Source organism: Cherax quadricarinatus, chromosome 54 (assembly GCF_038502225.1).
Source record: "Cherax quadricarinatus isolate ZL_2023a chromosome 54, ASM3850222v1, whole genome shotgun sequence".
Taxonomy (NCBI): domain Eukaryota; kingdom Metazoa; phylum Arthropoda; class Malacostraca; order Decapoda; family Parastacidae; genus Cherax; species Cherax quadricarinatus.
Window position 1 is genome coordinate 22,829,814 of NC_091345.1, and position 27,852 is coordinate 22,857,665.

Consider the following 27,852-nt stretch of genomic DNA (forward strand, 5'->3'; position numbering starts at 1 on the left):
TGCCTGTCACAACTATCAAGAAAGCATTTTAGGTCAAGGTTAATATTGGAATTTAAGGTCCTGTAGATGTAGATTGCACAGTAGTAAGTGTGGATGTACTGAACAGGGAGTAAGTTTAGATCTATGAAGAGTGGGGGGGTGTGTTGCCAGGGATGGGATTTAGTGATTATTCTTACGGCGGCTTTTTGTTGGCTTTAGGTGTGTTGCTGCAGTTGAACCCCAAGCACAGATAGCATAGGTGAGGTATGGATATATAAGTGAATGGTATAGTGTGAGAATGGCAGTTTGCGGCACGTAGTATCATATCTTGGAGAGGATCCCAACTGTTTTGGAGACTTTTTTGGTTATGTGTTGGATATGGGTGCTGAAGTTCAGGTTGTTGTCGAGGTATAGGCCTAGGAATTTGCCCTCATTATGCCTGGCAATTAAAGTGTTGTCGATCTTAATGTTAATTTGCGCATCTCCTGCTCTGCTACCAAACATAATGTAGTAGGTTTTGTCAACGTTAAGCGTAAGTTTAATGGCTGTCATCCAAGTCGATATTTTGATCAGCTCCTCATTAACAATGGTGTTGAGGGTGGCAAGATTAGGGTGAGAGATGACATAAGTCGTGTCGTCAGCAAAGAGAATGGGGTTCAGTTGTCGAGATACGTTTGGAAGATCATTGATGTATATGAGGAAGAGCAGGGGACCAAGGACACTTCCCTGCGGAACTCCAGTATCAAGTGGCTGTGTTGTTGATGCTGTGTCTTTAATGGTGACATACTGATACCTATTAGTAAGGTAAGATTTGAAATATGCAAGCGCATGGCCTCTTATACCATAATGGTCAAGTTTGTGGAGTAGGATGCCGTGGTCTACTGTGTCAAAAGCTTTTCTTAGGTCAATAAAAATTCCTAGTGGATATTCCTTATTTTCCAATGCTGTGTAAAGCAGATCTAGCATTTTTATGATTGCATCATTATGCTTTTATTTTTCCTGAATCCAAATTGGCAGGGGTTGAGTATGTTTTGTGACGTTATAAATGAATACAGTCTCCTGTGCACGAGTTTCTCAAAGATTTTGGACAGCAATGGTAAGTTTGATATTGGCCAATAGTTCTTTAAATCTGTAGGGTCACCACCTTTATGTATTGGTGTAACCCTTGCCGTCTTGAGTAATTTCGGGAAGGTGCTAGTTTCTAGTGACTTGTTAAAAAGTAATGAGATAATATGCGAGAGGACATGGGCCACTCTCTTGTACAATAATGGTGGGACATGAGACACATTCCCTGAGTTATTTTTAAGTGACTTTATAATCTCAGTGACTTCCGTGGGCTCAGTTGGAGCAAGATAGAAGGAATTTGGGAAATTCCCATCTAGGTAGTCCCCGGCATGGGCATTGGTATGTGGGATTTTATTGGCGAGATTAGAACCTATGGTTGGGAAGAAGTCGTTTATCTTGTTAGTGGGTTGCAGAGGTGTTTCATTAGGTTTAGGTAGGACAATATTCTTGTTTTTTTCAGTTTGTGGGTCCCTAGAATCTGAGAGTGTGTTTTCCAGGTCTTTTTTATATCTCCTCTTGTGTCAGTGAATCTACTGGAGTAGTATAGTTGTTTGGCTTTCTTTATTACTTTGGTGAGGACTGATGAATAGTGTTTAAGAATATCTTTGTGTATTAAGCCCTGTCTATATTGCTTTTTATATTGGTGTTTCTTATCAATGGATTTCAGAATGGTGCTGGTTAGCCATGGGCAACCAAGCCATTTGTTTGTGATCTGTTTCGTTTTTATAGGACAATGATTGTTGTATAGTCTAAGTAGTTTGTTAAGAAAAATGTCTGTCCAGTCATCAATACCATTGGCCTTGGAGAATTCTGTAGGCCAGTCAACAGTCTCTAGGTCAGCTGTGAACTTCCTTATTGAGGCCTCATCATGGAGTCTAAATGAGACTTTGTTGTATTCAAGTGGTGGTTTACTAATGTTTGTCAAGAGGAAGGTAGGGTAGTGGTCTGTAGTGCTATCTGTGATTATCCCTGATTTAAGGGGGGCTAGTATATTGGTCCATATGTGGTCTATTATAGTTGCACTTGTTTCAGTGAGCCTGGTTGGTTTAGTTATTGTTGGTATGAGAAGTGTGTTGTTCATATTGTTGATGAAATCAGTTACAGGCTGATCATCTAGTAGGCCAAGGTTGATGTTGAAGTCTCCAGCTAAGAGAAGGTGGTGCTTATTCATTTGTCTATTTGTTATTAGTGCCTTTAATTTCTCACTGAAGTTTGGGATGTTTGTGTGGGGTATCCGGTAAATGGCACCAATTGTTAAAGGCGTCTTAAGGTTTTTTACAGTAAAATTAGCAAAAATGTATTCTCCATATTCATCACTAAAGCAATTGGTGCTAATACAAGATAATTGGTTAGAGTAATAGATTGCAATACCACCCCCAACTTGGTATGGTCTGCAGTTGTGGATTGCTGCGTATTCTGGTAGAGGGTAGATATCTATTGTGTCCTGTTTAAGCCAGGTCTCAGTAAGAATAATGCAGGAGAAGGGTGTCTTTAGTGATTCAAGGAGTGCCAGGAGGTCATCATAGTGTTTGCTTAAGGACCTGATGTTGTAGTTAAGTACTGATAGACTTTTATCATTGTTTAGGATAGTGCTGGCTTGTGATGCTGTGTAGTAAAGGCAGTTACTTTCCAATAGGTTTTGATTGTGTGTCAGATTATGTAGGTTTAGATCAGGGTCAACGTGATCAATCATCTTCTAGGTTTAAATTATGGTTATTTATATCCTGAGTTGTGTGTTGAGTTTTAGTACTGATATCTGTAGTGGTGGGAAGTTTGGACAAGTATATAGCTATAGCATTTTGGTCATGTAGAGTATAGTCACTAATACACATAATGAAGTTGGTGTTGTCTATGTGTTGTGCTGGAATGAGCTAAAGTACAACTAGGTATAAACTAATAATATAAAAATACAAATTAAAAATAGCACAAGAATCTCACTTGTAATTGCACTAAGGTCTAATGTAATGACTTTGGTATGGTCTATGTATTGAGCTAGAATGAGCTATAGTACAACTAGGTTTAATCTAATAATATAAAAATACAAATTAAAAATAGCACCAGGCTCTCACTAGTAATTACACTATGGTCTAATATAATGACTTTGGTACTATGTATTGAGCTAGAATGAGCTATAGTACATTATTATTATTATAATCAAAAAGAAGCGCTAAGCCACAAGGACTATACAGCGCTGCAGGGCAGGAAGGAAGCGAGGGCATCAGGTGGCAAAAGGGAGGTGGATGAGCAATAGGTTACGGATAACAGCGGAGCAGTGGATGGTGAAAGGGTAAAGGGCAGCAAGAGACTGAGCTAGAAAGGGCTGAGGGGAGTGCGTAAGGTATCATCATCAGAGTTTGTGGAGTAAATCAGTCGTTGTCAAGAAGTCAATGAGAGAGTCAGGATTAAAGGAGGGTCCATCAGCAAGAAGGGAAGGTAAAGAGAGAGTAGTAGAATGAAGATGGCGTTGGAGGTAAATTCTGCGTGCTCGTTGATAGAGAGGGCAGTCTAACAGAATGTGGCTAATCGATACTGGAACTTGACACTGCTCACAGAGAGGTACAGGGTGCCTCTCCATGAGATACCCATGAGTAAGACGAGTGTGGCCAATGCGAAGACGGGAGAGAGTGGTCTCCCAACCACGGCACTGATGACAAGAAGACGGCCAGTAACCTATGCTCGGTTTAATAGAATGAAGTTTGTTACCAAGCAGAGTTGACCAACGTTGTTGCCAACGGGCGCGAAGGTGGGCAGCTGTTGTAGCAAAATAGTCCAGAAATGGAACACCTCTATAGGAAATTGGTAGGTCATGTACTGCTCACCACGCAGCAGTGTCTGCCTGTTCATTGCCCTGTACGTCAACATGATCAGGGACCCAACAAAAAATAATATCTTTATGCTTCGTAGAGATACAGCGTAGCCAAAGTTGGATACAGAGAACTAGGGGGCGAGATGTATCAAATTTTCGTATAGCCTGTAGAGCACTAAGGGAGTCCGAGACTACCACAAATGATGACACAGGCATAGATGCGATACGAATAAGTGCTGCAAGAATGGCATACAGTTCAGCAGTAAAAATGCTAGCCGAAGATAGTAAATGCCCCCGCACGATGCTATCCGGAAACACTGCTGCGAATCCGACGCCGTCTGAAGACTTAGAGCCATCTGTGTACACAGCGGTGGCATGAGAATGGGAGTGGAAGTGATCAAGAAAAAGAGAGCGGGAAGCCACCGTAGGCAGTTGAGCTTTCGAGCAAGGGAGTGAGAAAGAACAGACCCGAACAGCTGGAACTTCCCAGGGGGGTAGGGAAAAGTGAGATGCTACATGAGCATATAAAGGTGGTAACTGAAGGGAAGACAAGAGTAAATGTAGGCGAAGAGAAAAGGGACGGAGCAAACAGGGGCGGCGAACGAATAAAGAATGTCTACTAATATCGGTGACCATTCTATAAATGGAAGGATTGTGTAGATCGTGAGAGCGTACATAGTAGCGAAGGCAATGGGCATCACGGCGATCAGACAAGGATGGAACATTCGCTTCTGCATAGAGGCTCTCAACAGGGGAAGAGCGAAAAGCACCAAGGCACAAATGTAATCCTTGGTGATGGATAGAGTTAAGGCTAGAGAGAGTAGCAGGAGAGGCCGCGGAATAAATCTGGTCACCATAATCGAGTTTCGATAAAACGAGGGCTGAATGTAGGTGAAGCAGAGTTCGACTATCAGCTCCCCAGGAAAGATGAGCAAGGGTTTTAAGAAGGTTTAGCCGGCTGTGACAAGTTGCCTTCAGAGAGGTAATATGAAGTTTCCAGGATAACCTACGGTCAAAGAGAAGGCCTAGAAACCTGACTATCATGTTCGGGGATATGGGAGCCATAGAGATACAAAGGATGATCGGAGATAACAGAGCGTCTAGTGAAAGTAATTTGGTGAGTTTTGGTACTTGAAAATTTAAACCCATGCGTGGTGGCCCAAGTGGAAACACGGTCGACCGCATGCTGGAGAGAAACTGCAATAAGATGACAGTCAGCGCCTGCACAAGCAATAGCGAAGTCATCAACAAAGAGTGATGACCAAATATTGGGTGGAAGAACAGAGGCCAAATCATTTATAGCAAGGAGAAAAAGTGTTGTGCTTAGAACACATCCCTGAGGGACACCTTCAGCTTGGACGAAGTCCGGGGAAAGAACATTATTGACTCGAACACGGAAATGTCTGCCAGTTAAAAAGTTCTTAAGGAAGGATGGTAGATTGCCTCGGAGGCCTAAGGAATGGGCATGGGCCAAAATATTATACCTCCAAGTTGTGTCATATGCCTTCTCAAGGTCAAAAAATATGGCAATAATTGAGTGATTATTCGCAAAGGCATTACGAACATACGTATCCAAGCGTAGTAAGGCGTCTATGGCAGAACGACCCTTACGAAAGCCATATTGACTAGCGGAGAGACTGTTGTGTGTCTCTAAATACCACATTAAACGTCGATTTACGAGACGTTCCATCACTTTGCAAACTGCACTAGTAAGAGCGATGGGACGATAGTGGGAGGCATCATGTCCTGTAGTACCCGGTTTGCGGAAAGGAAGAACAATGGCAGATTTCCACAGCTGGAGAAAAACTCCTTGTGCCCAAATAAGATTGAAGAGGTGTAAGAGGACTACAAGGGCTGACCGATGTAAATGTTGTAACATACGAATATGAATGTCGTCAGGCCCAGCTGCCGATGATCGGCAAGCTGAGAGCGTTGCCTCTAGTATAAAAGGCACATTATACTGTTCTTCTCTGAGAGAAGAAAAGTCCAAGGGTACTAACTCTCTGGCAGACTTAGAGGAAAGAAACGAGGGGCATAGATGGAGCCCTCGGGAAATACGGACCAGATGTGTGCCAAGTTCAATGGCAACGTCGAGAGGGTTTGCTACATCAACACCAGTGACTCGTAGAACAGGAGCCGGGTCAGGAGAGTATTTACCACTCAATTTCCTCACTTTTTTCCAGACTGCACTCATAGAAGAAGCAGAGGTGATGGTGGAAACAGTCTCGCCAACAAGTGCGTTTAGCTTCACGGATGACACGGCGAGCGATCGCACGCTTCTGCTTAAAATCAAGAAGTCTCTCAGCGGTTCTATTGTACTGGTACCTGCCCCATGCAGCGCGTTTCAAACGTACTGCACGAGCACAAGCAGGAGACCACCAAGGCACGCACTTCTGAGAATGCCTGCCTGAGGTTTGGGGTATAGAATGAGAAGCTGCGGTATAAACTGATGTCGAGAAGATGTGTAGGAGCTCATCAATGGAGGATGAAGAAGGAACCTCACTAAAAGCAGTGAGGTGTGAGTAAAGATCCCAATTTGCCCGATCAAATTGCCAGCGAGGGCTACGGAAAGGTGGTGAATAGGAAGGAGAAGTAAGAATGATTGGAAAATGATCGCTGTCATGCAAGTCCGGTAGAACAGACCAGGTGAAGTCTAGTGCAGTGGAGGAAGAGCAGACTGATAGATCGATGCAAGAGAGAGTATGAGTACGAGGATCAAAATGGGTGGGAGTACCCGTATTTAAAACATGGAGGGGGTAAGAGGCGAGAAAAGCCTCCAACTGGATGCCACGTGAGTCACAATGAGACCCCCCCCAGAGGAAATGGTGGGCATTAAAATCACCAAGTAACAGAAGTGGTGGTGGTAATGATGAAACAAGAAAGGCAAAGTCTGGGATAGAAAATGCTCAAGAAGGAGAGAGATATAAAGAACATATTGTAAACCACTTATTCAAGTGGATACGGGCTGCAGTGTAATGCAGCGAGGTATGGACAAATAGTTGACAGTACGGAATATCATTGTGTAGAAGAAGGGCACTTTCATTAAAGGTCCCGTCTGAGAAAGGATCCGAAGAATACAATAAATTATAGCCCCTGAGATAGGTTGGAAAACAGCCGAGTGTAATTTTGGTTCTTGTAAGAAAGCACCAACAGGTGAAAACCTGGAAAGCAACATCTGAAGCTCACCCCGATTACCCCTGAGGCCGCGGATATTCCACTGTAAATAGGCCATGATTGGCGATGAAGAAAATACCAGGAATCTGTAGGTAAAGGCACCTACGACTAGAGGGGTTAGAAAAGTCAATATGTGGTGGCATTGGAAGACGTTCAAGTAGCGAAGGAATGGAGCGTTGCGAAGAATGGGGTTGTGAAGATGGAAGAGAGGGAAGAGAAGGAACAGGAAGTGAATCAGTGTCCATTGAAGGTTTAGTCTCTGCAATATATTCTGAAATGGCTTCAAGTGTTTCTGAATTCAAAGATGTATGGGAGACCATATTGGAGATAGAAGGAGGAGGGTGAGTAAAGATTGGGACAGTAATGGACTGTACCAAAGTAGAGGGGGAGGGAAGAGTGTAAGGGGCTGGAGATGAAGTGTGGGGGGGACAGAAGAGGCAGAAACCTGGGAGGTGGCAGAAGAGGGAGAAACTTGGGAGGGGACGGGGGTGGAAGGCATAGTACGAGGAGGAGGGTGAATCTCCACACTTGTAATAGAGCCAGAGAGAGGGGAAGAACTAGGTACAGAGACTGGAAAGGTAAAGTGTGGAGGTGGAAGAAAGGAAGGAAGGGGCAAAGAAGATTTGAGCAATGTGGATTTGTTGGACTTCTGAGAAGTAGAGGTGTGATTGGTATTAGGTGTCGAACGAGGTCTTGTCGATACTCGATACTGGGGCTTGTGAGGAAGGACGCGAAGATGTGAGAACAGACTGAGTTGTAGTCGGGACATCAGAGCCAAGGACAGCAAAAGGATTAGATGCCAGAGTGGCTATGGGAGGGGTAACAACAGAGGAGGCTGCAGAAGATGGGACCCCAGAAGTGGGGGGATGTTTGGAAACACGAGAATAAGAAACACGGGGTAGTCTCCCTTGGAGGCGGAGATGAGTAACTGCCATAGCATAAGGGAGACCTTCTGCCTCTGAGGCAACGGATTTCACGTTCATTTAAGTAGACCTGGCAACGGCGGGAATACGAAGGGCGAGCTTCATTACAATTAAGGCAAGATGGAGGTTGACTGCAAGATGTATTAGAATGGTCGTTGGCACCACAGACTTGGCATTCGGCCATAGATCTGCAATATTTCACTGGGTGACCAAAACGCCAGCAATTTCTACATTGTTGCGGTGTAGGTATCACCTTTCGAACTTGTAACCGATGTCCCGCGACACATACGGAGGACGGGAGTTCTTGGCTGTCAAAAGTTAAACTAGCCACATTGCAAGGGTAACGTCTCCACCCCCGGGAGATCCTGGAGTTCCAGCTGTTCAAGAATGTCATTGCCACATGACTGGAAATTCTGTTGGACTATGGTATGGGGCAGAATGACAGTACCACTACAAGAATTGAGAGAAAGATGTTTTTCAATAGTGATAGGAGTAGTATCGATATTCGAAAGGAGAGAAAGATCATGAGCTTGGGTAGCATTCTGGACAGTGACGATGCGCGTACCGCTCTTGAGAGCATGAAATTAAATCTCTACCAACATGACGCAGGAGCGCTTTGCCAATACTATGGTCAGAAAGGTAGGCAGAAGAAGAAGTCGGTCTTAAAGTAAAGAATTTAGTCCATTGTGTGGTTCAAAACTGAGCGTGGAGAGGGAGTGCTTGACGTGTCCGAAACTGAGCGTGGAGAGGGAGTGTTTGACGAGTCCGAAACGGAGCGTGGAGAGGGAGTGCTTGACGTGTCGGTCTTTTCCGAGTAGAATGGGAAGGTAACGAAGGAGCATCATCAGGAGATTGATGTTGGCGTTTAGTAGTAGGACCGAGTTGGTCCGGCGTGAAACGGGCGGGCGATTCAAAAATTGCTGTACCGTAGAGGGAGAAGCCGGAAGCATAGTCAAAGGAGAGCGGAGTTCAGACAAATCGAAGGAGTCAGTCGAAGCCCCGGTACCTGAAGCGGGTGAGGAAACAGCACCAGCAAGAGGTACAGGGGCATCAGGAGTGTCCGAAGAGTGGTCTAAACACAAGGCAGGGTCAGAATGGGGTGCGGTATCAAGAAGGGGCCAGAGGGTAGTGGGTTTATGGATTGGGTTCTCCATGGTTAGGTTACTCCTTTGCTTTTTGTTTTTAAGAAAAAAAAAAGAAAGAAAAGAAAATAAAAATAAAAAAAGAATAAAAAAAAGGGGGGAGCGGGGAGGAATAGTTCCCAGGAGGAATGAAAGGGCCGGAAATCTCCCTCCGCGCAAAAGAGGACCTCAGCACCGCTAGTAGCACAGATGCAGCATGGAACCCGTGCCATACCCTACCCTTCATGCCAGTAAACCAGCAATCCGGGATAGCAACCTCACATCTGCCAAGCTACCTCGGTGGACAAAAGAGAGGGCGGCCGGATATCCGCCACAAAGCATACCTCCTTCGGCCACCACCCCCAGAATCCGAAAGGTGGCTTCCAGAGATACACCCGTTGCCCGAAAGACACCCAAAGCTACTCCGGGATATCGGAGAGGGATCGGGACATCCCCAGGCGATCCAGATTCCACGGCAAACTACGCCACCGCCAAGAACCTCAACGGAATGGGATGGACCCCGGTGTCCTTTCCCCTACCTAGGAACTAGCGCGCCTGTGGGAGAAATCCCAAAGGCCAAAAAGAGGAAGGGCAAAGGGAGGGGTGGGGAGGAGGAGGAGGAATGGAAAAAGGGGAGGATGGGATAGGGGAGGGGAGAATGGGGGGTAATTAGGTTCGGTCTGAGGAAGAAGACCGACAGGTCTAATTCCTCAGACCAAGAGCCTCTTCACCATGCCAAGGAGCCCCCCTTGAAGAGGGAGCTATAGTACAACTGAGTTTAATCTAATGATATAAAAAAGGCACAAGACTCTCAGTTGTAATTGCACTAAGGTGTTATATAAGTTGTTTACAAGAATTAGAGTATAACTAGATTTAAATTGACAAGATAAAATATACAAGTTAAGGTAGCAAAAGAATAAAAAAAAGTAGAAAAAAGAAAAAAAATATATGAGGTAGTTGGTACTAGTTAGCAAAAGATTGTTAAGGGCCTTGAATAATAATATAATTGAAATATACACTAATTGCACACACAATATAGTCACTAAGATATGAAAACAATCTTAGAGTAGGACTTATAATATAAACTTATAATATAAAAATACAAATTGAAATGGTACTTGCAATTGCACTAGAGTCTGGTATAGGTTGTTGACAAGATCAAGAGTATAACTAGATTTAAATTGACAAAATAAAATTCACAATTAAAGTACCAAAAGAATAATAGTAAAAAATAACAATGGTAATGTCTTGGTATAATATGATAGTAGGATGGTAGACAGGTACACAGGTACAAAGGATAATATAAAGGTTGGAGTTGAATATACAAACTTGAAAATTTGGCAACAAAATGTTATGGGAAGTATAAAATAATGTTTAATGTACAAAAGTAAAATTGACTGGTAGTAAATATGGTGTTTAATAAAATTTTAGTAAGTAATAATGATTACAAAAAAAGTGAAAAAGTAATGTTTATTTCATTCAATATTGCACTGGTAGTTATACTTGAGGTTATTTGGCAATACAAGGTAATTAAGAGTACTCTAAGATAGTAAATGTGGTATTAAAATAGGTAAAGGTAATTAGACAAGTAATGGTTATTAAATGTCAAAAATGTTAAGAGTAAACTGAAATTATAATAAAAATGGTAATTATTAATTTTAGTAAGTAATATCAATTGATAGTACTTAAAAAATATGAGGTAGTAATATGGACAGAGAAAGTATCAATTCAGCTAATGTTTAAGCAAACAATAGTAAATAAGAAAATTACATAAGGTGACTTATGCTTACTAGTAAAATCACAAAATGAGGTAGTTGATTATTTAATTACTAAGAGATTGTACAATGAAATTTGAACAATAATGGAACAAAACATACACTACATTACGTAGGCTTTTAGGTTGGACATTGTTTAGTTATTCTCTAAGATTAGTATCCCTGAGAAATCGTGATAGATCATTCTCGTTCGTGATTGTGTACAGTTGACCTACATTTGTTTTCCTAACTAGAATTTTCCCATCCCGTGTGAAGCATTGGTGTATTGTGTCATTATTCTCCCACTTAAGTTTTCTGACTCTATACAGGAGGTTCTGACGTTTTTTGGTAACACACTCATTTATGTACACCTCTTTCTTTACATTAATAGATGCAATAATTAAGTCTTTTTTTTCCTGTCATGTGAGTGGAATCTAAGCATAACACTTTTTCTATCATGGGATCCTAGTAACCTGGCTTCTTTTATTTCTGACTCTGGTATAATAACACTTGTTTGGTCCTTTATGATCTGCAGAGTAATTTCTTTACTGTTGTTTGGTTCATATCACTGGGAAAAAGTGGACTGTTAACTATTACTGCGTCCGATAGTTTATCTTGTTCAGTTTTATTTTCTTGGAGAGCAAAGTAGTCACTGAACTGGTTGTCTAAGTTGTTCTTCCATTCTTTTACTGCTTCTTCAACCTTTGTATTAAGAGATATTAAAAGGCCAGCAAAGGCTGGTTTGAGAGATTTAAGAACCGTACTGGCATACTCAGTGTGGTAAGGCATGCTGAGGCTGCCAGTTCGGACCACAAGGCGGCTGAAAAATATGTGCATGAATTCCAGGAGTACATAAACAGTGAAGGACTGAAACCTGAACAAGTGTTCAATTGTGACGAAACAGGCCTCTTTTGGAAAAAAATGCCAAAGAGGACCTTCATTACACAAGAGGAAAAGGCAATGCCAGGACACAAGCCTATGAAAGACAGGCTGACGCTAATGTTCTGTGCTAATGCTAGTGGGGATTTCAAAGTGAAACCATTACTAGTGTACCATTCTGAAAATCCCAGTGTGTTCAGGAAAAACAATGTTATGAAGAGTAAATTGTGTGTTTTGGAAATCTAATAGTAAGGCATGGGTCACGAGGGAAATTTTCGTCGAGTGGTTCAATGAAGTGTTTGGCCCTAGTGTGAAGGAGTATCTCCTGGAAAAGAAATTGGATCTCAAGTGCGTGCTAGTAATGGACAGTGCACCTGCTCATCCTCCAAACTTGGATGACCTAATTTTCGAGGAGTTTGGGTTCATCACACTAAAGTTCTTGCCCCCGAATACCACTCCTCTCCTCCAACCCATGGACCAGCAGGTTATTGCAAACTTTAAAAAACTCTACACAAAAGCAATGTTTCACAGGTGCTTGACTGTGACCACAGACACTCACTTGACCCTAAGGGAATTTTGAAGAGAACACTTCAGCATCCTCCACTGCATAACCCTTATAGGTATGGCTTGGGAAGGAGTGACTACCAGGACTTTGAACTCTGCCTGGAGAAAACTGTGGCCAGATTGTGTTGACAAGAGGGATTTTGAAGGATTTGGGACTGACCCTAATGAGCCTATGTCTGTTGTAAAATCAACTGTGGCACTGGGGAGTTCCATGGGGTTGGATGCGAGTTTGGAGGATGTGGAAGAATTGGTGGAAGACCACAATGAAGAGCTCACCACTGAGGAGCTGCAAGAGCTTCAGCAGGAAGAGCAACACATCGCAGCTCAGAATCTTGCTGCAGAGGAGGAGGAAGAGAGATGGAAGAAGGTGCCTTCTTCAGAAATTAAAGAGGTTTTTACTATGTGGGGTAAGATGGAAAGCTTTATGGAGAAACATCACCCTAACAAGGTTGTTGCAAGCCAGGTTGGCAACATGTACAGTGACAAAGTCTTGGGCCATTTTAGGGAAGGGTTAAAGAGACGCCAGAAACAGAGCTCTCTCCACAGTTATTTTGTGAGACAGGACTCCAGTGACTCTCAAGGTGGTCCTAGTGGCATTAAGAAACAGAGAAGAAAAGCAACCCCAGAAAAGCAAATGGTACCTGAGGTATTGATGGAAGGGGATTCCCCTTCCAAACTATAAACAATCCACTCTCCTCCTCCTCCTCCTCCTCCTCCAGTCTCCCATACACTAAGAAGAATCTCCAATAAAGGTAAGTGTTATGCTGTTAATGTTTCATTCATCATTTCCCATTGTATTGTTTATGTACTACATGTATATTTCATGTTAAAAATTTTTTGTTTTAATACTTCTGGGTGTCAGGAATGGATTAATTGTATTTACATTATTTCTAATGGGGAAAATTGATTCATAAATCGTAAATTTCGTTTATAGTAACAGCTCCAGGAACGGATTAATTACGAACAACGAGGGACCACTGTACACACAAACACCCTTCTAATGTTTACGGATTAACAAGGAATGTATCCTTCTTAATGGATATCTCTGAATAACAATAAAAATAATAAGTTGTAGATAACCTAGTTTTGTTTAGTAGTAAAGATGCACAAGGAGTTTCCAGAACAGATGGAGGGAAAATGTACTGTGTGGGTTAAGCATCCGTCCTGGTCTCCGCTGTCATCCCCTGGAGTTTACCTGGAGAGTGTTCCGGGGGTCAACGCCCCCACGGTCCGGTCTGTGACCAGGCCTCCTGGTGGATCAGAGCCTGATCAACCAGGCTGTTACTGCTGGCTGCACGCAATCCAACGTACGAGCCACAGCCCGGCTGGTCAGGTACCGACTTTAGGTGCTTGTCCAGTGCCTGCTTGAAGACAGCTAGGGGTCTATTGGTAAGATAAGATTTCGTTCAGATTTTTTAACCCCGGGGGGTTAGCCACCCAGGATAACCCAAGAAAGTCAGTGCGTCATCGAGGACTGTCTAACTTATTTCCATTGGGGTCCTTAATCTTGTCCCCCAGGATGCGACCCACACCAGTCGACTAACACCCAGGTACCTATTTGCTGCTAGGTGAACAGGACAACAGGTGTAAGGAAACCTGTCGAAATGTTTCCACCCACCGGGAATCGAACCCAGGCCCTCCGTGTTTGAAGCGGGAGCTTTAGCCACCAGGCCACCCCCTTATGTATGCTGGGAGGCAGTTGAACAGTCTCGGGCCTCTGACACTTATTGTATTGTCTCTTAACGTGCTAGTGACACCCCTGCTTTTCATTGGGGGGATGTTGCATTGTCTGCGGAGTCTTTTGCTTTCGTTGTTTACCTGGAGTTTACCTGGAGAGAGTTCCGGAGGTCAATACCCCCACGGCCCGGTCTGTGACCAGGCCTCCTGGTGGATCAGAGCCTGATCAACCAGGCTGTTACTGTTGGCTGCACGTAAACCAACGTACGAGCCACAGCTCTAGGATTTTCCAGGTGTATATAATCATGTATCTCTCCCGCCTGTGTTCCAGGTAGTACAGGTTCAGGAACTTCAAGCGCTCCCAGTAATTGAGGCGTTTTATATCCGTTATGCGTTATCTGACTTTAAAGGAGAGTAGTGAAAGTTTTCTGATTCAAACCTGATTGACTTTCAGCAACATGGTCTCCCCCCCCCCCCCCGGAGAGTTTATCAGCATCAAATGTTAGTGAATCCTTTCCACCGACTAACACTTCAGATTACAGAGGTTTTCATTATTTTCATCATTAACGTCTGCTGCCAGAAGCGTTAGACTTTAGCCACCAGGCCACCGGCTAAGTAGTAAAGCTCTGGCTTCACACAAGGAGGGCCCGGGTTCAATTCCCGGAGGGTGGAAGCATTTCGACGCGTTTCCTTACACCTATTGTCCTTTTCACCTAGCAGCAAATAGGTACCTGGGTGTTAGTCGACTGGTGTGGGTCGCATCCTGGGGGACAAGATTGAGGACCTCAATGGAAATAAGTTAGTCCTCGATGACGCACTGACTCTTGGGTTATCCTGGGTGACTAACCCTCCGGGGTTAAAAATCCAAACGAAATCTTAAATCAAACCAACTGCAATTCTGAACTCCAATACTTTTACATTCATAGGAACCTGAACATCGCTTATATTTCCCAAAACGATTACACAATTTCAACTCAATGAACCAATATTTAACTTTCTACAGTTTGGCCAAAGGCATAAAATACGTAGAACACCCACCACAACCACTACCCAAAGCCTGAAACCCACCAACATCTCCACGGAAACCACGTGCAATAACAGATTCCACAGTTACTGAAGGTCGTTGGTGGGGTTTCCAGGCCAACAGTTCTACGTAATCTATGCCTTCAGGGGAGATTACTCTCCCCTGCTGGAGTTTACCTGGAGAGAGTTCCGGGGGTCAACGCCCCCGCGGCCCGGTCTGTGACCAGGCCTCCTGGTGGATCAGAGCCTGATCAACCAGGCTGTTGCTGCTGGCTGCACGCAAACCAACGTACGAGCCACAGCCCTGCTGGTCAGGAACCGACTTTAGGTGCTTGTCCAGTGCCAGCTTGTCATGTAGGGGGGTATTAGAATGTATCGGATATAAGTGGGGAATATGGGAGTAATCGGAGGGAGTAGGCAGGAGAGAGTGAGTAGAGTGATTAGCGGCCAGCGGTAGGTAGGTAATGTGACAGGAGAGGTGAGCGGTAGGAGGGACGAGTGTGGAGGTTGGTAGGTAATGTGAGGTCACTGGTGACTACAACTTCACCTCTCATTACTCTATCCACCACTCCACACTACTCACCCTCTCACTACTTTAACTAAACATAAATAAATGGAGAAATGAGCAAATAACGGGGACAGTGAATATTACTATTCTACTCAAACACAGTTTATTACTGAGTCCTTGTACAATAATATATTTGGGAACAGGAGAACATTATTGTGGTTTAGATAAATGGGATGGTATGTATAAGCAGTGAGACAGGGAAAACAATCAACTTGACCAAAATGAATGTAACTTACAATATAGTTCAGAGGGCAGTTCATCACAGGAACTAAGCCACAGGTCCCAAGACCTACACAGCACGAGTACTGCGCCAAGCCAGTACTCTGCCCAATGCCTCCAACAGTCTCCTCCAGAGACTTCAGCAGCCTTCTCCCGAGCCCTGCACCCCAGCAGCAGCTCCGCTCGAAGTCTCTGCTCAGGAGCTCTGCACCCCAGCAGCAGCTCCGCTCGAATCTCCTGATCATGCTCTTCCTTGGGCTTTTATGGTGGTCCAAGCACCCTCCACAACCACGTGTACGACCTGACGCCTAGGTCTGACGCCGTCAAGAACAAAAGACCTCAGACATGGGCGTGGCTACAGACGTTTGCCAAGGCAAGGTGTGACCATATAATTGGTTAAATTAGGTCTCCCCACAGACCTCACAAGCCCAGCTGAACATCACAAGCTTGAAGACTGCCAGGGGTCTGTTGGTAATCCCCCTTATGTATGCTGGGAGGCAGTTGAACAGTCTCGGGCCCCTGACACTTATTGTATGGTCTCTTAACGTGCTAGTGACACCCCTGCTTTTCATTGGGGGGATGTTGCATCGTCTGCCAAGTCTTTTGCTTTCGTAGTGAGTGATTTTCGTGTGCAAGTTCGGTACTAGTCCCTCTAGGATTTTCCAGGTGTATATAATCATGTATCTCTCCCGCCTGCGTTCCAGGGAATACAGTTTTAGGAACCTCAAGCGCTCCCAGTAATTGAGGTGTTTTATCTCCGTTATGCGCGCCGTGAAGGTTCTCTGTACATTTTCTAGGTCAGCAATTTCACCTGCCTTGAAAGGTGCTGTTAGTGTGCAGCAATATTCCTGCCTAGATAGAACAAGTGACCTGAAGAGTGTCATCATGGGCTTGGCCTCCCTAGTTTTGAAGGTTCTCATTATCCATCCTGTCATTTTTCTAGCAGATGCGATTGATACAATGTTATGGTCCTTGAAGGTGAGATCCTCCGACATGATCACTCCCAGGTCTTTGACGTTGGTGTTTCGCTCTATTTTGTGGCCAGAATTTGTTTTGTACTCTGATGAAGATTTAATTTCCTCGTGTTTACCATATCTGAGTAATTGAAATTTCTCATCGTTGAACTTCATATTGTTTTCTGCAGCCCACTGAAAGATTCGGTTGATGTCCGCCTGGAGCCTTGCAGTGTCTGCAATGGAAGACACTGTCATGCAGATTCGGGTGTCATCTGCAAAGGAAGACACGGTGCTGTGGCTGACATCCTTGTCTATGTTGGATATGAGGATGAGGAACAAGATGGGAGCGAGTACTGTGCCTTGTGGAACAGAGCTTTTCACCATAGCTGCCTCGGACTTTACTCTGTTGACTACTACTCTGTGTTCTGTTAGTGAGGAAATTATAGATCCATCGACCGACTTTTCCTGTTATTCCTTTAGCACGCATTTTGTGCGCTATTACGCCATGGTCACACTTGTCGAAGGCTTTTGCAAAGTCTGTATGTATTACATCTGCATTCTTTTTATCTTCTAGTGCATTTAGGACCTTGTCGTAGTGATCCAATAGTTGAGACAGACAGGAGCAACCTGTTCTAAACCCGTGTTGCCCTGGGTTGTGTAACTGATGGGTTTCTTGATGGGTGGTGATCTTGCTTCTTAGGACCCTTTCAAAGATTTTTATGATATGGGATGTTAGTGCTATCGGTCTGTAGTTCTTTGCTGTTGCTTTACTGCCCCCTTTGTGGATGCTATATGCATTCATAATGCATATAGCAGATTCTCCAGTTCTATACCTTACCTATCCTACTTAACACCGCCTAATTCTATAAATTGATAGAAACTAAATAATTGTAGCTCTACAAAGTGTTGTATATATACACTACAACTATGTAGTATACTCCAGGTATGGGCCTTACTAATATGCAGAGCAGTGGCGGCGCAAGGGGTGTTGAAGGGACGTAAAGGCAGGATCGAGGGGGTCTAGGTAAAAAATCAAGAGGGTCTAGATAAAAATCAAAGGGGTTTAGGTAAAAATTAAGAGGGGTCTAGGTAAAATCAAGGGGGTCTAGGTAAAATCAAGGGGGTCTAGGTAAAATCAAGGGGGTCTAGGTAAAATCAAGGGGGTCTAGGTAAAATCAAGGGGGTCTAGGCAATTATTATAATCAAGGGGGAAGCGCTAAACCCGGAGGATTATACAGCGCCTGGGGTGGATGTGGAAGGCATTCAGGCTTAATTCGGGGAACTGGAACACAGATCCAATTCCCTAAATCAAGAGCCCCTCACCAACATCAAGGAACCTTCCTTGAGGGGTGAGAAGGGTCTAGGCAAGATTAATCAGTCTAGAGATAAGATAAGATTTCGTTCGGATTTTTAACCCCGGAGGGTTAGCCACCCAGGATAACCCAAGAAAGTCAGTGCGTCATCGAGGACTGTCTAACTTATTTCCATTGGGGTCCTTAATCTTGTCCCCCAGGATGCGACCCACACCAGTCGACTAACACCCAGGTACCTATTTGCTGCTAGGTGAACAGGACAACAGGTGTAAGGAAACTTGTCGAAATGTTTCCATCCGCCGGGAATCGAACCCGGGCCCTCCGTGTGTGAAGCGGGAGCTTTAGCCACCAGGCCACCGGGCCACCAACAGTCTCTAAATATATATACTGTACAAGGCAATTTCAAAACATACGCTTCCCCCCCCCAAGACGCTCTAATACAGACTCTGGCGTCGTAAGCGCTAAACGCACAAGGTTATACTACTGAAAATATTTTTGGGACTTCAAAGCATAAAATTACTTGGCCAGGCCCTCTACAACTTGGCCAGGTCCTCTTCAACTCTACTGAAAATAGGAAGATGTGGTTAATTCCACATTTCTGAGGAAATGTTATTGATTTTTCCGGCTATAATATATTCTGCCTAAGGAAAATTTATCCCGTCATGTGAAGCTAAAACTTTGGCTGTGTAGTTTTAAAAATAGGTTAGACAAATGAATGGTTGAGAGACCTGCCTAACATGGGCCAATAAGCCTGCTTCAGTGCTCCTTTCTTACGTCTTAATAATGGATATGCCTGATTTAATAGGCTTTCCTTACACCCGGCATCAAGACCTCTACCATTACCCTCACCACACTAAACTATCTCAGTATAATTAAACCAGTAGATTAACAATTACACAATCATGTCAGGATGACATCTACGACATTTTTATTGGGGTATTTATATTCCCCCATGATGCAACCCCTACCAGTAGGCCTGCTCAGGGCCAGTAGGCCTGCTGCAGGGTTCCTACTTTTTGTGAATAGTGCCAATGGATACAAGGGAACATGCCCACTTGTGCCCGGGATCGAATCTGTTCTTCAGTTGACGGGGGGCCCCTACCAACTGAGCCATGATATATCACCCATTTCATCTCTGCTTCCTACAATCTTGCACGATGGGTATAGACTACATAATAAAGATATTACTTCCTAAAATCTAATCAGTCTTAAATTCTAAGGTTTACAACCCATTTCTCCAATTTTTATTTTCACCCCATTCAAGGTAACCTATAAAATACATTCCTCATTATTTTCTGGCCAGAGATTTCATCTCTGGTGGGGAGATAAGCTAATATTTCCCACTAAGGTACTTTTGATATCAATTACTTACAATCTTTCCTATACTCTCCCCACCACCTTCCCACCTAATACAATTACCATCTGCTTCAATAACCAAACTTTAGTGGACTTATAACCTGGAAATACCTTACAAGTGGGCCCCGCCCACCTCTAACGACGTCTCCAACTGCTGCATCTCCATATAACACTAAACGTTATGGGTCAGACCATTAACTAGTGTGGTTGTCTCCACGCCTCAGACTGGTCAATGTTGCTGTGTTGATCAATGTTGCAGCAGCCAGACAGCACTCCAGTTACCACACCTGAAACAAAACATTCACATTATAACCATGAACATTGCACACATTTATAGGTAAACATTACCATTAATATAAACTAGTAACATTACTGCCCGATATACCAGTTAATGTTTAACATAGTAAAGCTTTTTCTTTATAAATATTTCTTTCACTTAAACCTGATGACTAACAATTTGTGTACATGGAAGTCTATATCTGGATCACAAGGCGCAAGTTCCTTGGATCAAGAGACATTCACTAAGTTATTTTTCAATAATGGGAAAAAAATTGCCCAGAACTGGATACACCATTATGGGTTATGTAATGCCTAGTGTGAGAGTTATTGTTTGATCAGAGGAAGAGGAGTAGCTCCAGTTCCTCACATCAAAACCCCTCCACTAAGGTCGATCACCCACCCCCTCCCAAGACATTAGACCCCCAAAGAAAATTAAGACTTAAAATATTAATAATTTGGTGACCAAACTGGTGGTGGGAACCAGGAGCTGCAGCTCAACTGTTATTGTACTGACAAATACGTCACCAAACAATACTTACGTTATTTAGGTGTATTAAAAGGATGAAGCGGTAAAGCCGGCAGGGTGGCAGGAGAAGCAGCACTTCCCTTCTGTACGACTACTGAATTTCAACTGACTTGAAGTGACCTTGAGGTTGGTCACTGTCCTGACCTGCAGTATAACACCATCACTGATAACCTAACTAACTCTGACTACCACCACCAGATGAAACTACTATACCACCACTATCATCATTAGATGGCACTACTATACCCCCACTACCAGAACTACTCATGGTGGAGCGCTCAGCCCGCGGGGGTCATGGACCACCCGGGAGGATAACTTCACTCCCAGGTGACATAGATCACATTCCTTGGATCAAGAGACCCTCATCACCACCTTCAACCTATTTATGGTTCCAGGAGTCGAGACTCAGCTCCTGGCCCCGCCTCTTCACTGATCGCTACTAGGTCTTCTCCTTGCTCCATGAGCTTTATCATACCTCGTCTTAAAACTATGTATGGTTTCTCCCTCCACTACCTTACTTGCTAGACTATTCCACTTCCTGACAACTCTGTGACTGAAGAAATACTTCCTAACAGCCCTTTGACTCATCTGAGTCTTCAACTTCCAAGTGCGACCCCTTGTTTCTGTGTTCCTTCTCTGGAATATCCTGTTTCTGTCCACCTTATCTATTCCTCGCAGTATTTTGTATGTCGTTATCACGTCTCCCCTAACCCTCCTGTCCTCCAGTGTCGTCAAGCCACTTTCCCATAACCTTTCATCGTAGGACATTCCCCATAGCTCTGGAACTAGCCTTGTTGCAAACCTTTGCACTTTTTCTAATTTTTTGACGTGCTTTACTAGGTGTCGATTCCAAACTGGTGCTGCTTACTCCAGTATGGGCCTGACATACACGGTGTACAGAGCCTTGAACGATTCCTTACTGAGGTATCGGAACGCTATTCTTAGGTTTGCCAGACGCCCATATGCTGCAGCAGTTATCTGGTTGATGTGTGCTTCCGGAGACGTGCTCGGTATTATACTCACCCCAAGATCTTTCTCCTTGAGTGAGGTTTGCAGTCTTTGGCCACCTAGCCTATACTCTGTCTGCGGTCTTCTTTGCCATTCCCCAATCTTCATGACTTTGCATTTGGCGGGGTTAAATTTGAGTAACCAGTTGCTGGACCAGGTGTCCAGCCTGTCCAGGTCTCTTTGTAGTCCTGCCTGATCCTCATCTGATTTAATTCTCCTCATTAACTTCACATCATCTGCAAACAGGGACACTTCTGACTTTATCCCTTTCATCATGTTATTCACATATACCAGAAATAGTACTGGTCCTAGGACTGACCCCCATGGGACCCCGCTCGTCACAGGCGCCCAATGTGATACCTCATCACGTACCATGACTCGTATGTCTACCTCTAAAGTTTACGCTGTGGTCTACTGGACCTGAACGGGACAGTTTTTTTTTTTTCACGTTGTCAGAGGGGTACTCTTGTTAGATTAGATTTTGCCACCGAAGTGGCTAGTTTATTGTGCACCTCATATCCATCCTGTGGACGGTAGCACAAGAGCATATGAATACACAAAAGGTCTAGGAACTAGGCCCCAAAAGGGTTAACAGGTGTACATATTGATTTATATCTACATATCTACAGTTCATTTATCTGTTACAAGCAAATTTAGGAAATTTGCTTAGTATATCTGGTATCTTATTCTCATTAATAAGATATCTTGGCATGTCACATAGGTTATTATATTGTCTATCTCTGTATTCCTCAATAAGTGGACAATTAAGCACATAGTGTTCAAGTCAGTGACCATATGCCTGATCACATAATCTGCATTTAGTTTGATCATCATCTGTGTGTCTCCCAAACTGCCAGAAGTACTTGTAACCAAGCCTAAGCCTGGCCACTACAACATCAGTCAGTCTGTTCACATTGCAAGTTGCTCCATTTATTTATTTATTTATTTATTTCCAATTTGTGCACACATACAGAGGTACAAAAAAAATACAGATAAGAGCAGTATGCCAAAGCCACTTATACTATGCATAGCATTACGGGCTGGCTTAAAATTAACTTAAGATTAACTAAGCAATGATTATTATTATTATTATAATCAAAAAGAAGCGCTAAGCCACAAGGACTATACAGCGCTGCTACTAAGCAATGATGAAATCAGTGATAAAACATTAATGTAAACAGATAACTATAAAGCACAAGTGAGTATTACAAAGACAGGTCATATGGTTGCATTCAGTTAGGTAGTGATTCTGTTAGGTAGTGTATTTAAAAAATAATAAAGTTAGATTGGGTTTTAGGTTTAACATTTATGTGATATAATTGTGAGAAACATTTAAGATATACAATTTATAATGTTCAGTTATTCAGTATTTATTTGGTTTTGGGTGAGTAAGTAATCTTTGAGAAGAGACTTGAATTTATAAACAGGTTGTGTTTCTTTTATATTTACAGGTAATGAATTCCAGATTTTAGGGCCTTTTATGTGCATTGAGTTTTTGCATAGTGTGAGATGGACACGAGGAACATCAAAGAGTGATCTGTGCCTTGTGTTATGGTCATGTGTTCTGTTGAGGTTGGCAAGGAGATGTTTGAGGGGAGGGTTAATATCAGAGTTAAGTGTTCTATGTATGTAATAGGTGCAGTAAAAAGTATGGATGTTTTGTATGGTGAGTAGGTTTAGTGTATTGAATATTGGTGGAGTGTGCTGCCTGTAGTGAGAATTTGTTATCATTCTAACTGCAGCCTTTTGTTGGGTAATTAGTGGTCTGAGATGGTTAATTGTTGTTGAGCCCCATGCACAAATTCCATAGGTGAGATAGGGGTAAATAAGAGAGTGATATAGGGCCAGGAGGGCTGACTGTGGAACATAGTACCGTATCTTCGATAGTATGCCTACAGTCTTGGAAATTTTCTTAGAAATTTGATGTATATGTGTATGAAATTTGAGTCTATTATCAAGGTGGATTCCTAAGAATTTTCCCTCTGTTAGTTTTGTGATAGGTGATCCATTTATCATTATGTTAAGAGGGACATCTGTAGCTCTGTTACCAAACTGAATGAAGTAGGTTTTGTCAATGTTTAGTGTAAGTTTGTTAGTCCTCATCCAGGTAGATATTTTCTGTAATTCGGTATTTACAGTATTGGCTAGCGTGACTGGGCTCGGGTGAGAGAAGACGTATGTAGTGTCATCTGCAAATAGTGTGGGTTTGAGTAATTGCGAAGCATTTGGAAGGTCATTTATGTATAGGAGAAAGAGAAGAGGGCCAAGGACACTTCCCTGTGGGACACCAACTGTAATTGGTTGTGCAGAAGAGTTTGCCCCATTTGCGTACACATATTGGCTTCTGTTGCTGAGGTAAGACTTGAGGTAGTTGAGGGAGTGCCCTCTTATACCATAGTGTGACAATTTTACGTGGAGCAAGTCATGGTCAACTGTATCAAAAGCTTTACGTAAGTCAATGAAGATCCCCAGTGGGACTTCTTTTTTCTCTATTGCAGTGTATATATGTTCTAGCATGTGTATAATAGCATCATTAGTATTTTTATTAGGCCTGAATCCAAATTGGCAGGGGTTGAGTATGTTTTGGGAGATAAGGTAGGAGTAGATTCGTTTATGAATTAATTTTTCGAAGATTTTTGAGAGAGGGTGTAAGTTGGATATTGGCCTATAGTTATTCAACTCTGTTTGGTCTCCTCCTGTGTGGATCGGGGTGACCCTTGCTATTTTGAGTACTGTAGGGAAGGTGGAGGATTCAATGGATTTGTTAAAGAGTGTTGCAATGATTGGTGATAGCACTTGTGACACTTTTTTGTATATAAGGGGTGGTAAGGTATTTAAATCTCCTGCCTTGTTTTTTAGTGCGTTGATAATAAGGGAGACTTCGTATGGGTTAGTCGGAGCTAGGAACAGTGTGTTCGGGTAGTTGCCGGTGAGGTAGTCATTTGGTGGGGTATCTGAGCTTGAGATTTTATTGGCAAGGTTTTGTCCTATAGTGGAGAAGAAATCATTGAGTCTGTTTGCTATTTCTGTTGGTGGGAGTTGGGGTTCATCTGTTTTTGCTAATTTTATTTCGCTATTTCGTGATATCTTTTTTGTTCCCAGAATTTCTGATAGGGTTTTCCAGGTCTTTTTTATATCACCTCGTAAGTTGGATAATCTGTTCTCATAATACAATTTTTTTGCCCTTCTTATCAGGCTGGTTAGGATTGACGAGTAACGTTTTGTTTGGTCTCTGGTTATGTGACCCATTCTGTACTGTTTTTCATATTGGTGTTTTGTATTTATGGATTTGAGGATGCTGGGTGTTAGCCAGGGACTGTTCAGTCTCTTTGCTGTCATCTGTTTAGTTTTTTTAGGGCAGTGCTTGTTATAGAGGTATTGGGTTTTTTTTAGAAAATTATTAATACATTCGTCAATATCTGTATAGGTTTCTAGCTCAGTGTGCCAATCAATGTTTGCTATTGCTGTTGTGAAGTTATTAATGGCTGCCTCATTGTGAAGTCTGAAGGTGACTTTAGTAGTGTCTTGGGGTAGTTTACCAAGAGTTGTTATGAGGAAAGTAGGGTAGTGGTCTGTGGTATTATCTGTAATTATGCCTGATTTTAAAGGGGATATGGTGTTGGTCCAGATGTGGTCAAGTAGGGAAACACTAGTCTCTGTAACTCTTGTAGGTTTTGTTACTGTTGGTAGTAACATACAGTTACTCATTGTGTTTGTGAATTCAGTAACGTGTGGGTCCTGGTCTTGCAGGAGATTTATATTGAAGTCACCTGAGAGTAGTAAGTGATCTTTGTTCATGCGTGCATCAGTTATCATACTTCCTAGATTTTGACTAAATTGGCTAATGTTTGACTGTGGAACTCTGTAGATGTTTATCAATGAGGTTTTTGTAGGTACTTTGATTTGAATTTAGCTATTATATATTCCCCATGTTCATCCCTTGTGCAAGTATTAGTGATACATTCTAGTTGGTCTGAGTAGTATATGGCTGTGCCACCCCCTTGTTGATCTGGCCTACAGTTGTGTATGGCTGTGTAACCAGGAATGGCATAGACATCTGTACTATCAGGCTTTAGCCAGGTTTCAGTTAGTGTAATGATGGACATATTGGCATGTAAGGAATTTAGTAATGCTATGAGGTCATCGTAATGCTTGCTTAAAGATCTGATATTGTAGTTAAATATAGTTATGTTGTTGTTGGCACTGAGAAGTGCCTTTGATTGTTCTGCAGTGTAGTAATTACAGTTACTGTTTGATTCATTTAAGTCATTAAATAAGAGGTTGGTATCAGGATCAATGCTTGTAATCATAAGATTTGAATTAAGTATAAAACAAAGTAAATAGTCTTAAGCTAAAAAATAGCACCTGGATTATTTAACAAATGTAAAATAATGAGCTAAGGGACTAATACAAATAAAGTGATGATCAAATAGTGGAGCTTGGGAATATGATAGTAGGTAGTACTATAAAGGTAATTTTTTAAAGTTAGAATTATAGTATAAAATTATAATATAAAAGGGACTAATATAGGTTGTGGTGACCAATAAAGTGGTAATCAAAAAAATGAGCTTTGGAATATAATGGCAAAATTGTGAACTTATTCTACTTTAGCACCTAAGAATAGCACCTTGATTATTTTAACAATTGTGAATATATAAACTAGGATAGTTATATAAAGCTAAAATAAAGGAGAAAACATATAAGGGACTAAAATTAAGTAATGGTAAGCAAAGTTAAATGGGCAGATGGTAGGAATTATAATATAAACTTATAATATAAAAATACAATTTGAAATGGTACTTGCAATTGCACTAGAGTCTGGTATAGGTTGTTGACAAGATCAAGATTATACATAACATAAACATACTTATAAACATATCTGGTACATAAACATACTTATCTACGTTCATGTTATCACAGTGGGTTACAGATTTACTCAGGCTTCTTATTGCATTCCTATAACATTCATTTTCATTATTTACTTCTCTCCTAGTATTATTCCTCATGCTAGACACAGATATACCAAAGTTATATTCTACATTCTCCCTCTGGGTACTCTTCTTGGCTAACATATCAATTTTATCATGAAGGAGTAATCCAATGTATGATGGGATCCATAGCAATTATACATTAGTTTCTTTGTCCCGGATTTTTGAGTAACTATACCTGGTTTTTCCAATGAGCATGTTGTTGGAGTCATTATATGAGTCAAGAGCCTTCAGTGATGACATAGAATCAGTAATGATGATAGAGTCAAGCTCAGTGTCATAGGTTACCTTTAGCGCCATTAGGATTGCAAACAATTCAGTTTGCAATGTAGACGCCCAGTTGTTAATTCTTATACCTTGTTCAACAAGTTTGTTATCGTTATTAACTAGGTAGGTGGTAACAAGACCAGATGCAGCCCTGCCAGAAGACTCCTGTTTAGATCCATCAGTACCCACCTAATTGTGGTTGCAGGGGTCGAGACTCAGCTCCTTGTGATAACTTATTAATACCAGCTAGGCCAGAATTTTCTTTTTGAGCAGTTGCTTTAACAAGTGATTTAAGGAAGGTGTTACTAGTAATGAGCTTCTTGGGAGGGACTTGCAGGTTTGTGATATTAAATGAACACATCTTTCATGGAGGAGTGAAATGCTCTTGTTGTCTACAGTGATACAGTTCATGTGGAAAATACTGTATATATTTTCCAGAAATTCAGTATTTATATGTAAATAGATGGCCATACTGTATTTAATAATATTTATGTCATAGAAAACGGAAAGCCTGCGTCTGCGCAGACGAGACTCGCCATCTTGGTTTTGAATTTTGTACAAACGTGGGTGTAATGGGAAGAATTTTTAGTGCTCTAGAGGTTAAAATTGTGTTGACACCTCTCAAATAGGAGGCGAAATTGGTGGATGTGCATTCCTGCATAACTTGAGATATCAGACGACTGGACAAGACAGCTCCAGGAACCTCAGATAAGCTCTCTAGATTTGTCTCTAGATTTGGCCAGGATTATTTTCATAGATTTAGTTAGAGTGAGGTTTTCTGAGTATGATACACATTAATCTCCAGTCAAACTGGTGAGTGATACTAAGATATATTTTCCTTCTGTTATGTAATTGTGTATATGTACCATTTATTATTTTTAATATACAGTACACAAATTTATATATTTACCAGTATTCCTGGTGTATGTATATTTCATTTAATTAATAGGTCCAGAGCAACTTGTGGATATGACAGTGGTAGGTATCGAAGGGGGACATTTTTTGCGACCTAGGTGTCCCAAATTCCTACTTATCTATGTAACATTGATAAATAATAATTATCTTTGTTATCATTTACTGTTATGTACATAATTAGTTACATTCAGATAAAAGCAATTTTCCACAGTTCATGCAGGTTATAAAACTTAATGTAACTTTTTTTATACTTTATTTAAAACACACATTACAATAAATAATAAAAGTATACAGTGTCAGATATTTCACATACAAAAACAATTATGTCCTCACAAGCAAAACACAATGAACGTGTTACTTAATTTAATTGCACGTTTTTACATTCCATTTAGATCTGTGTGTATTTGCTTCTAGACATTTAGTAAGATTCATTGTGACAGTGTCTGGTTCATTTCTTAACATTCTAATACCAAGTACAATGTTAGCTTCTTA

General features: G+C 42.1%; 1 protein-coding gene and 1 long non-coding RNA gene across 4 annotated transcripts in view; one reads left to right on the forward strand and one right to left on the reverse strand.

Moving 5' to 3' along the window:
- Window positions 1–20,461, reverse strand: part of LOC138854313 (uncharacterized) — a 65,093-nt gene extending 44,632 nt beyond the window's left edge. The window contains exons 1-2 of one of the 2 annotated variants that reach the window (XR_011393518.1): window positions 20,196–20,461; window positions 19,489–19,664 (exon numbers count right to left, since the gene is read on the reverse strand). This is a non-coding gene — a long non-coding RNA (uncharacterized lncRNA). The remainder of the gene's footprint in view (window positions 1–19,488; window positions 19,665–20,195) is intronic. The other variant, XR_011393517.1, reaches the window with a different exon arrangement.
- Window positions 20,462–23,402: 2,941 nt separating this feature from the next.
- LOC128699203 (HAUS augmin-like complex subunit 4) overlaps window positions 23,403–27,852 on the forward strand; it is a 47,406-nt gene continuing 42,956 nt past the window's right edge. Inside the window, exon 1 of one of the 2 annotated variants that reach the window (XM_070096742.1) lies at window positions 23,403–23,545. The gene's annotated coding sequence lies outside the window, so the exon portion shown is untranslated. Of the gene's footprint in view, window positions 23,546–23,618; window positions 23,641–27,852 lie in introns of those variants that run through there. The other variant, XM_070096741.1, reaches the window with a different exon arrangement.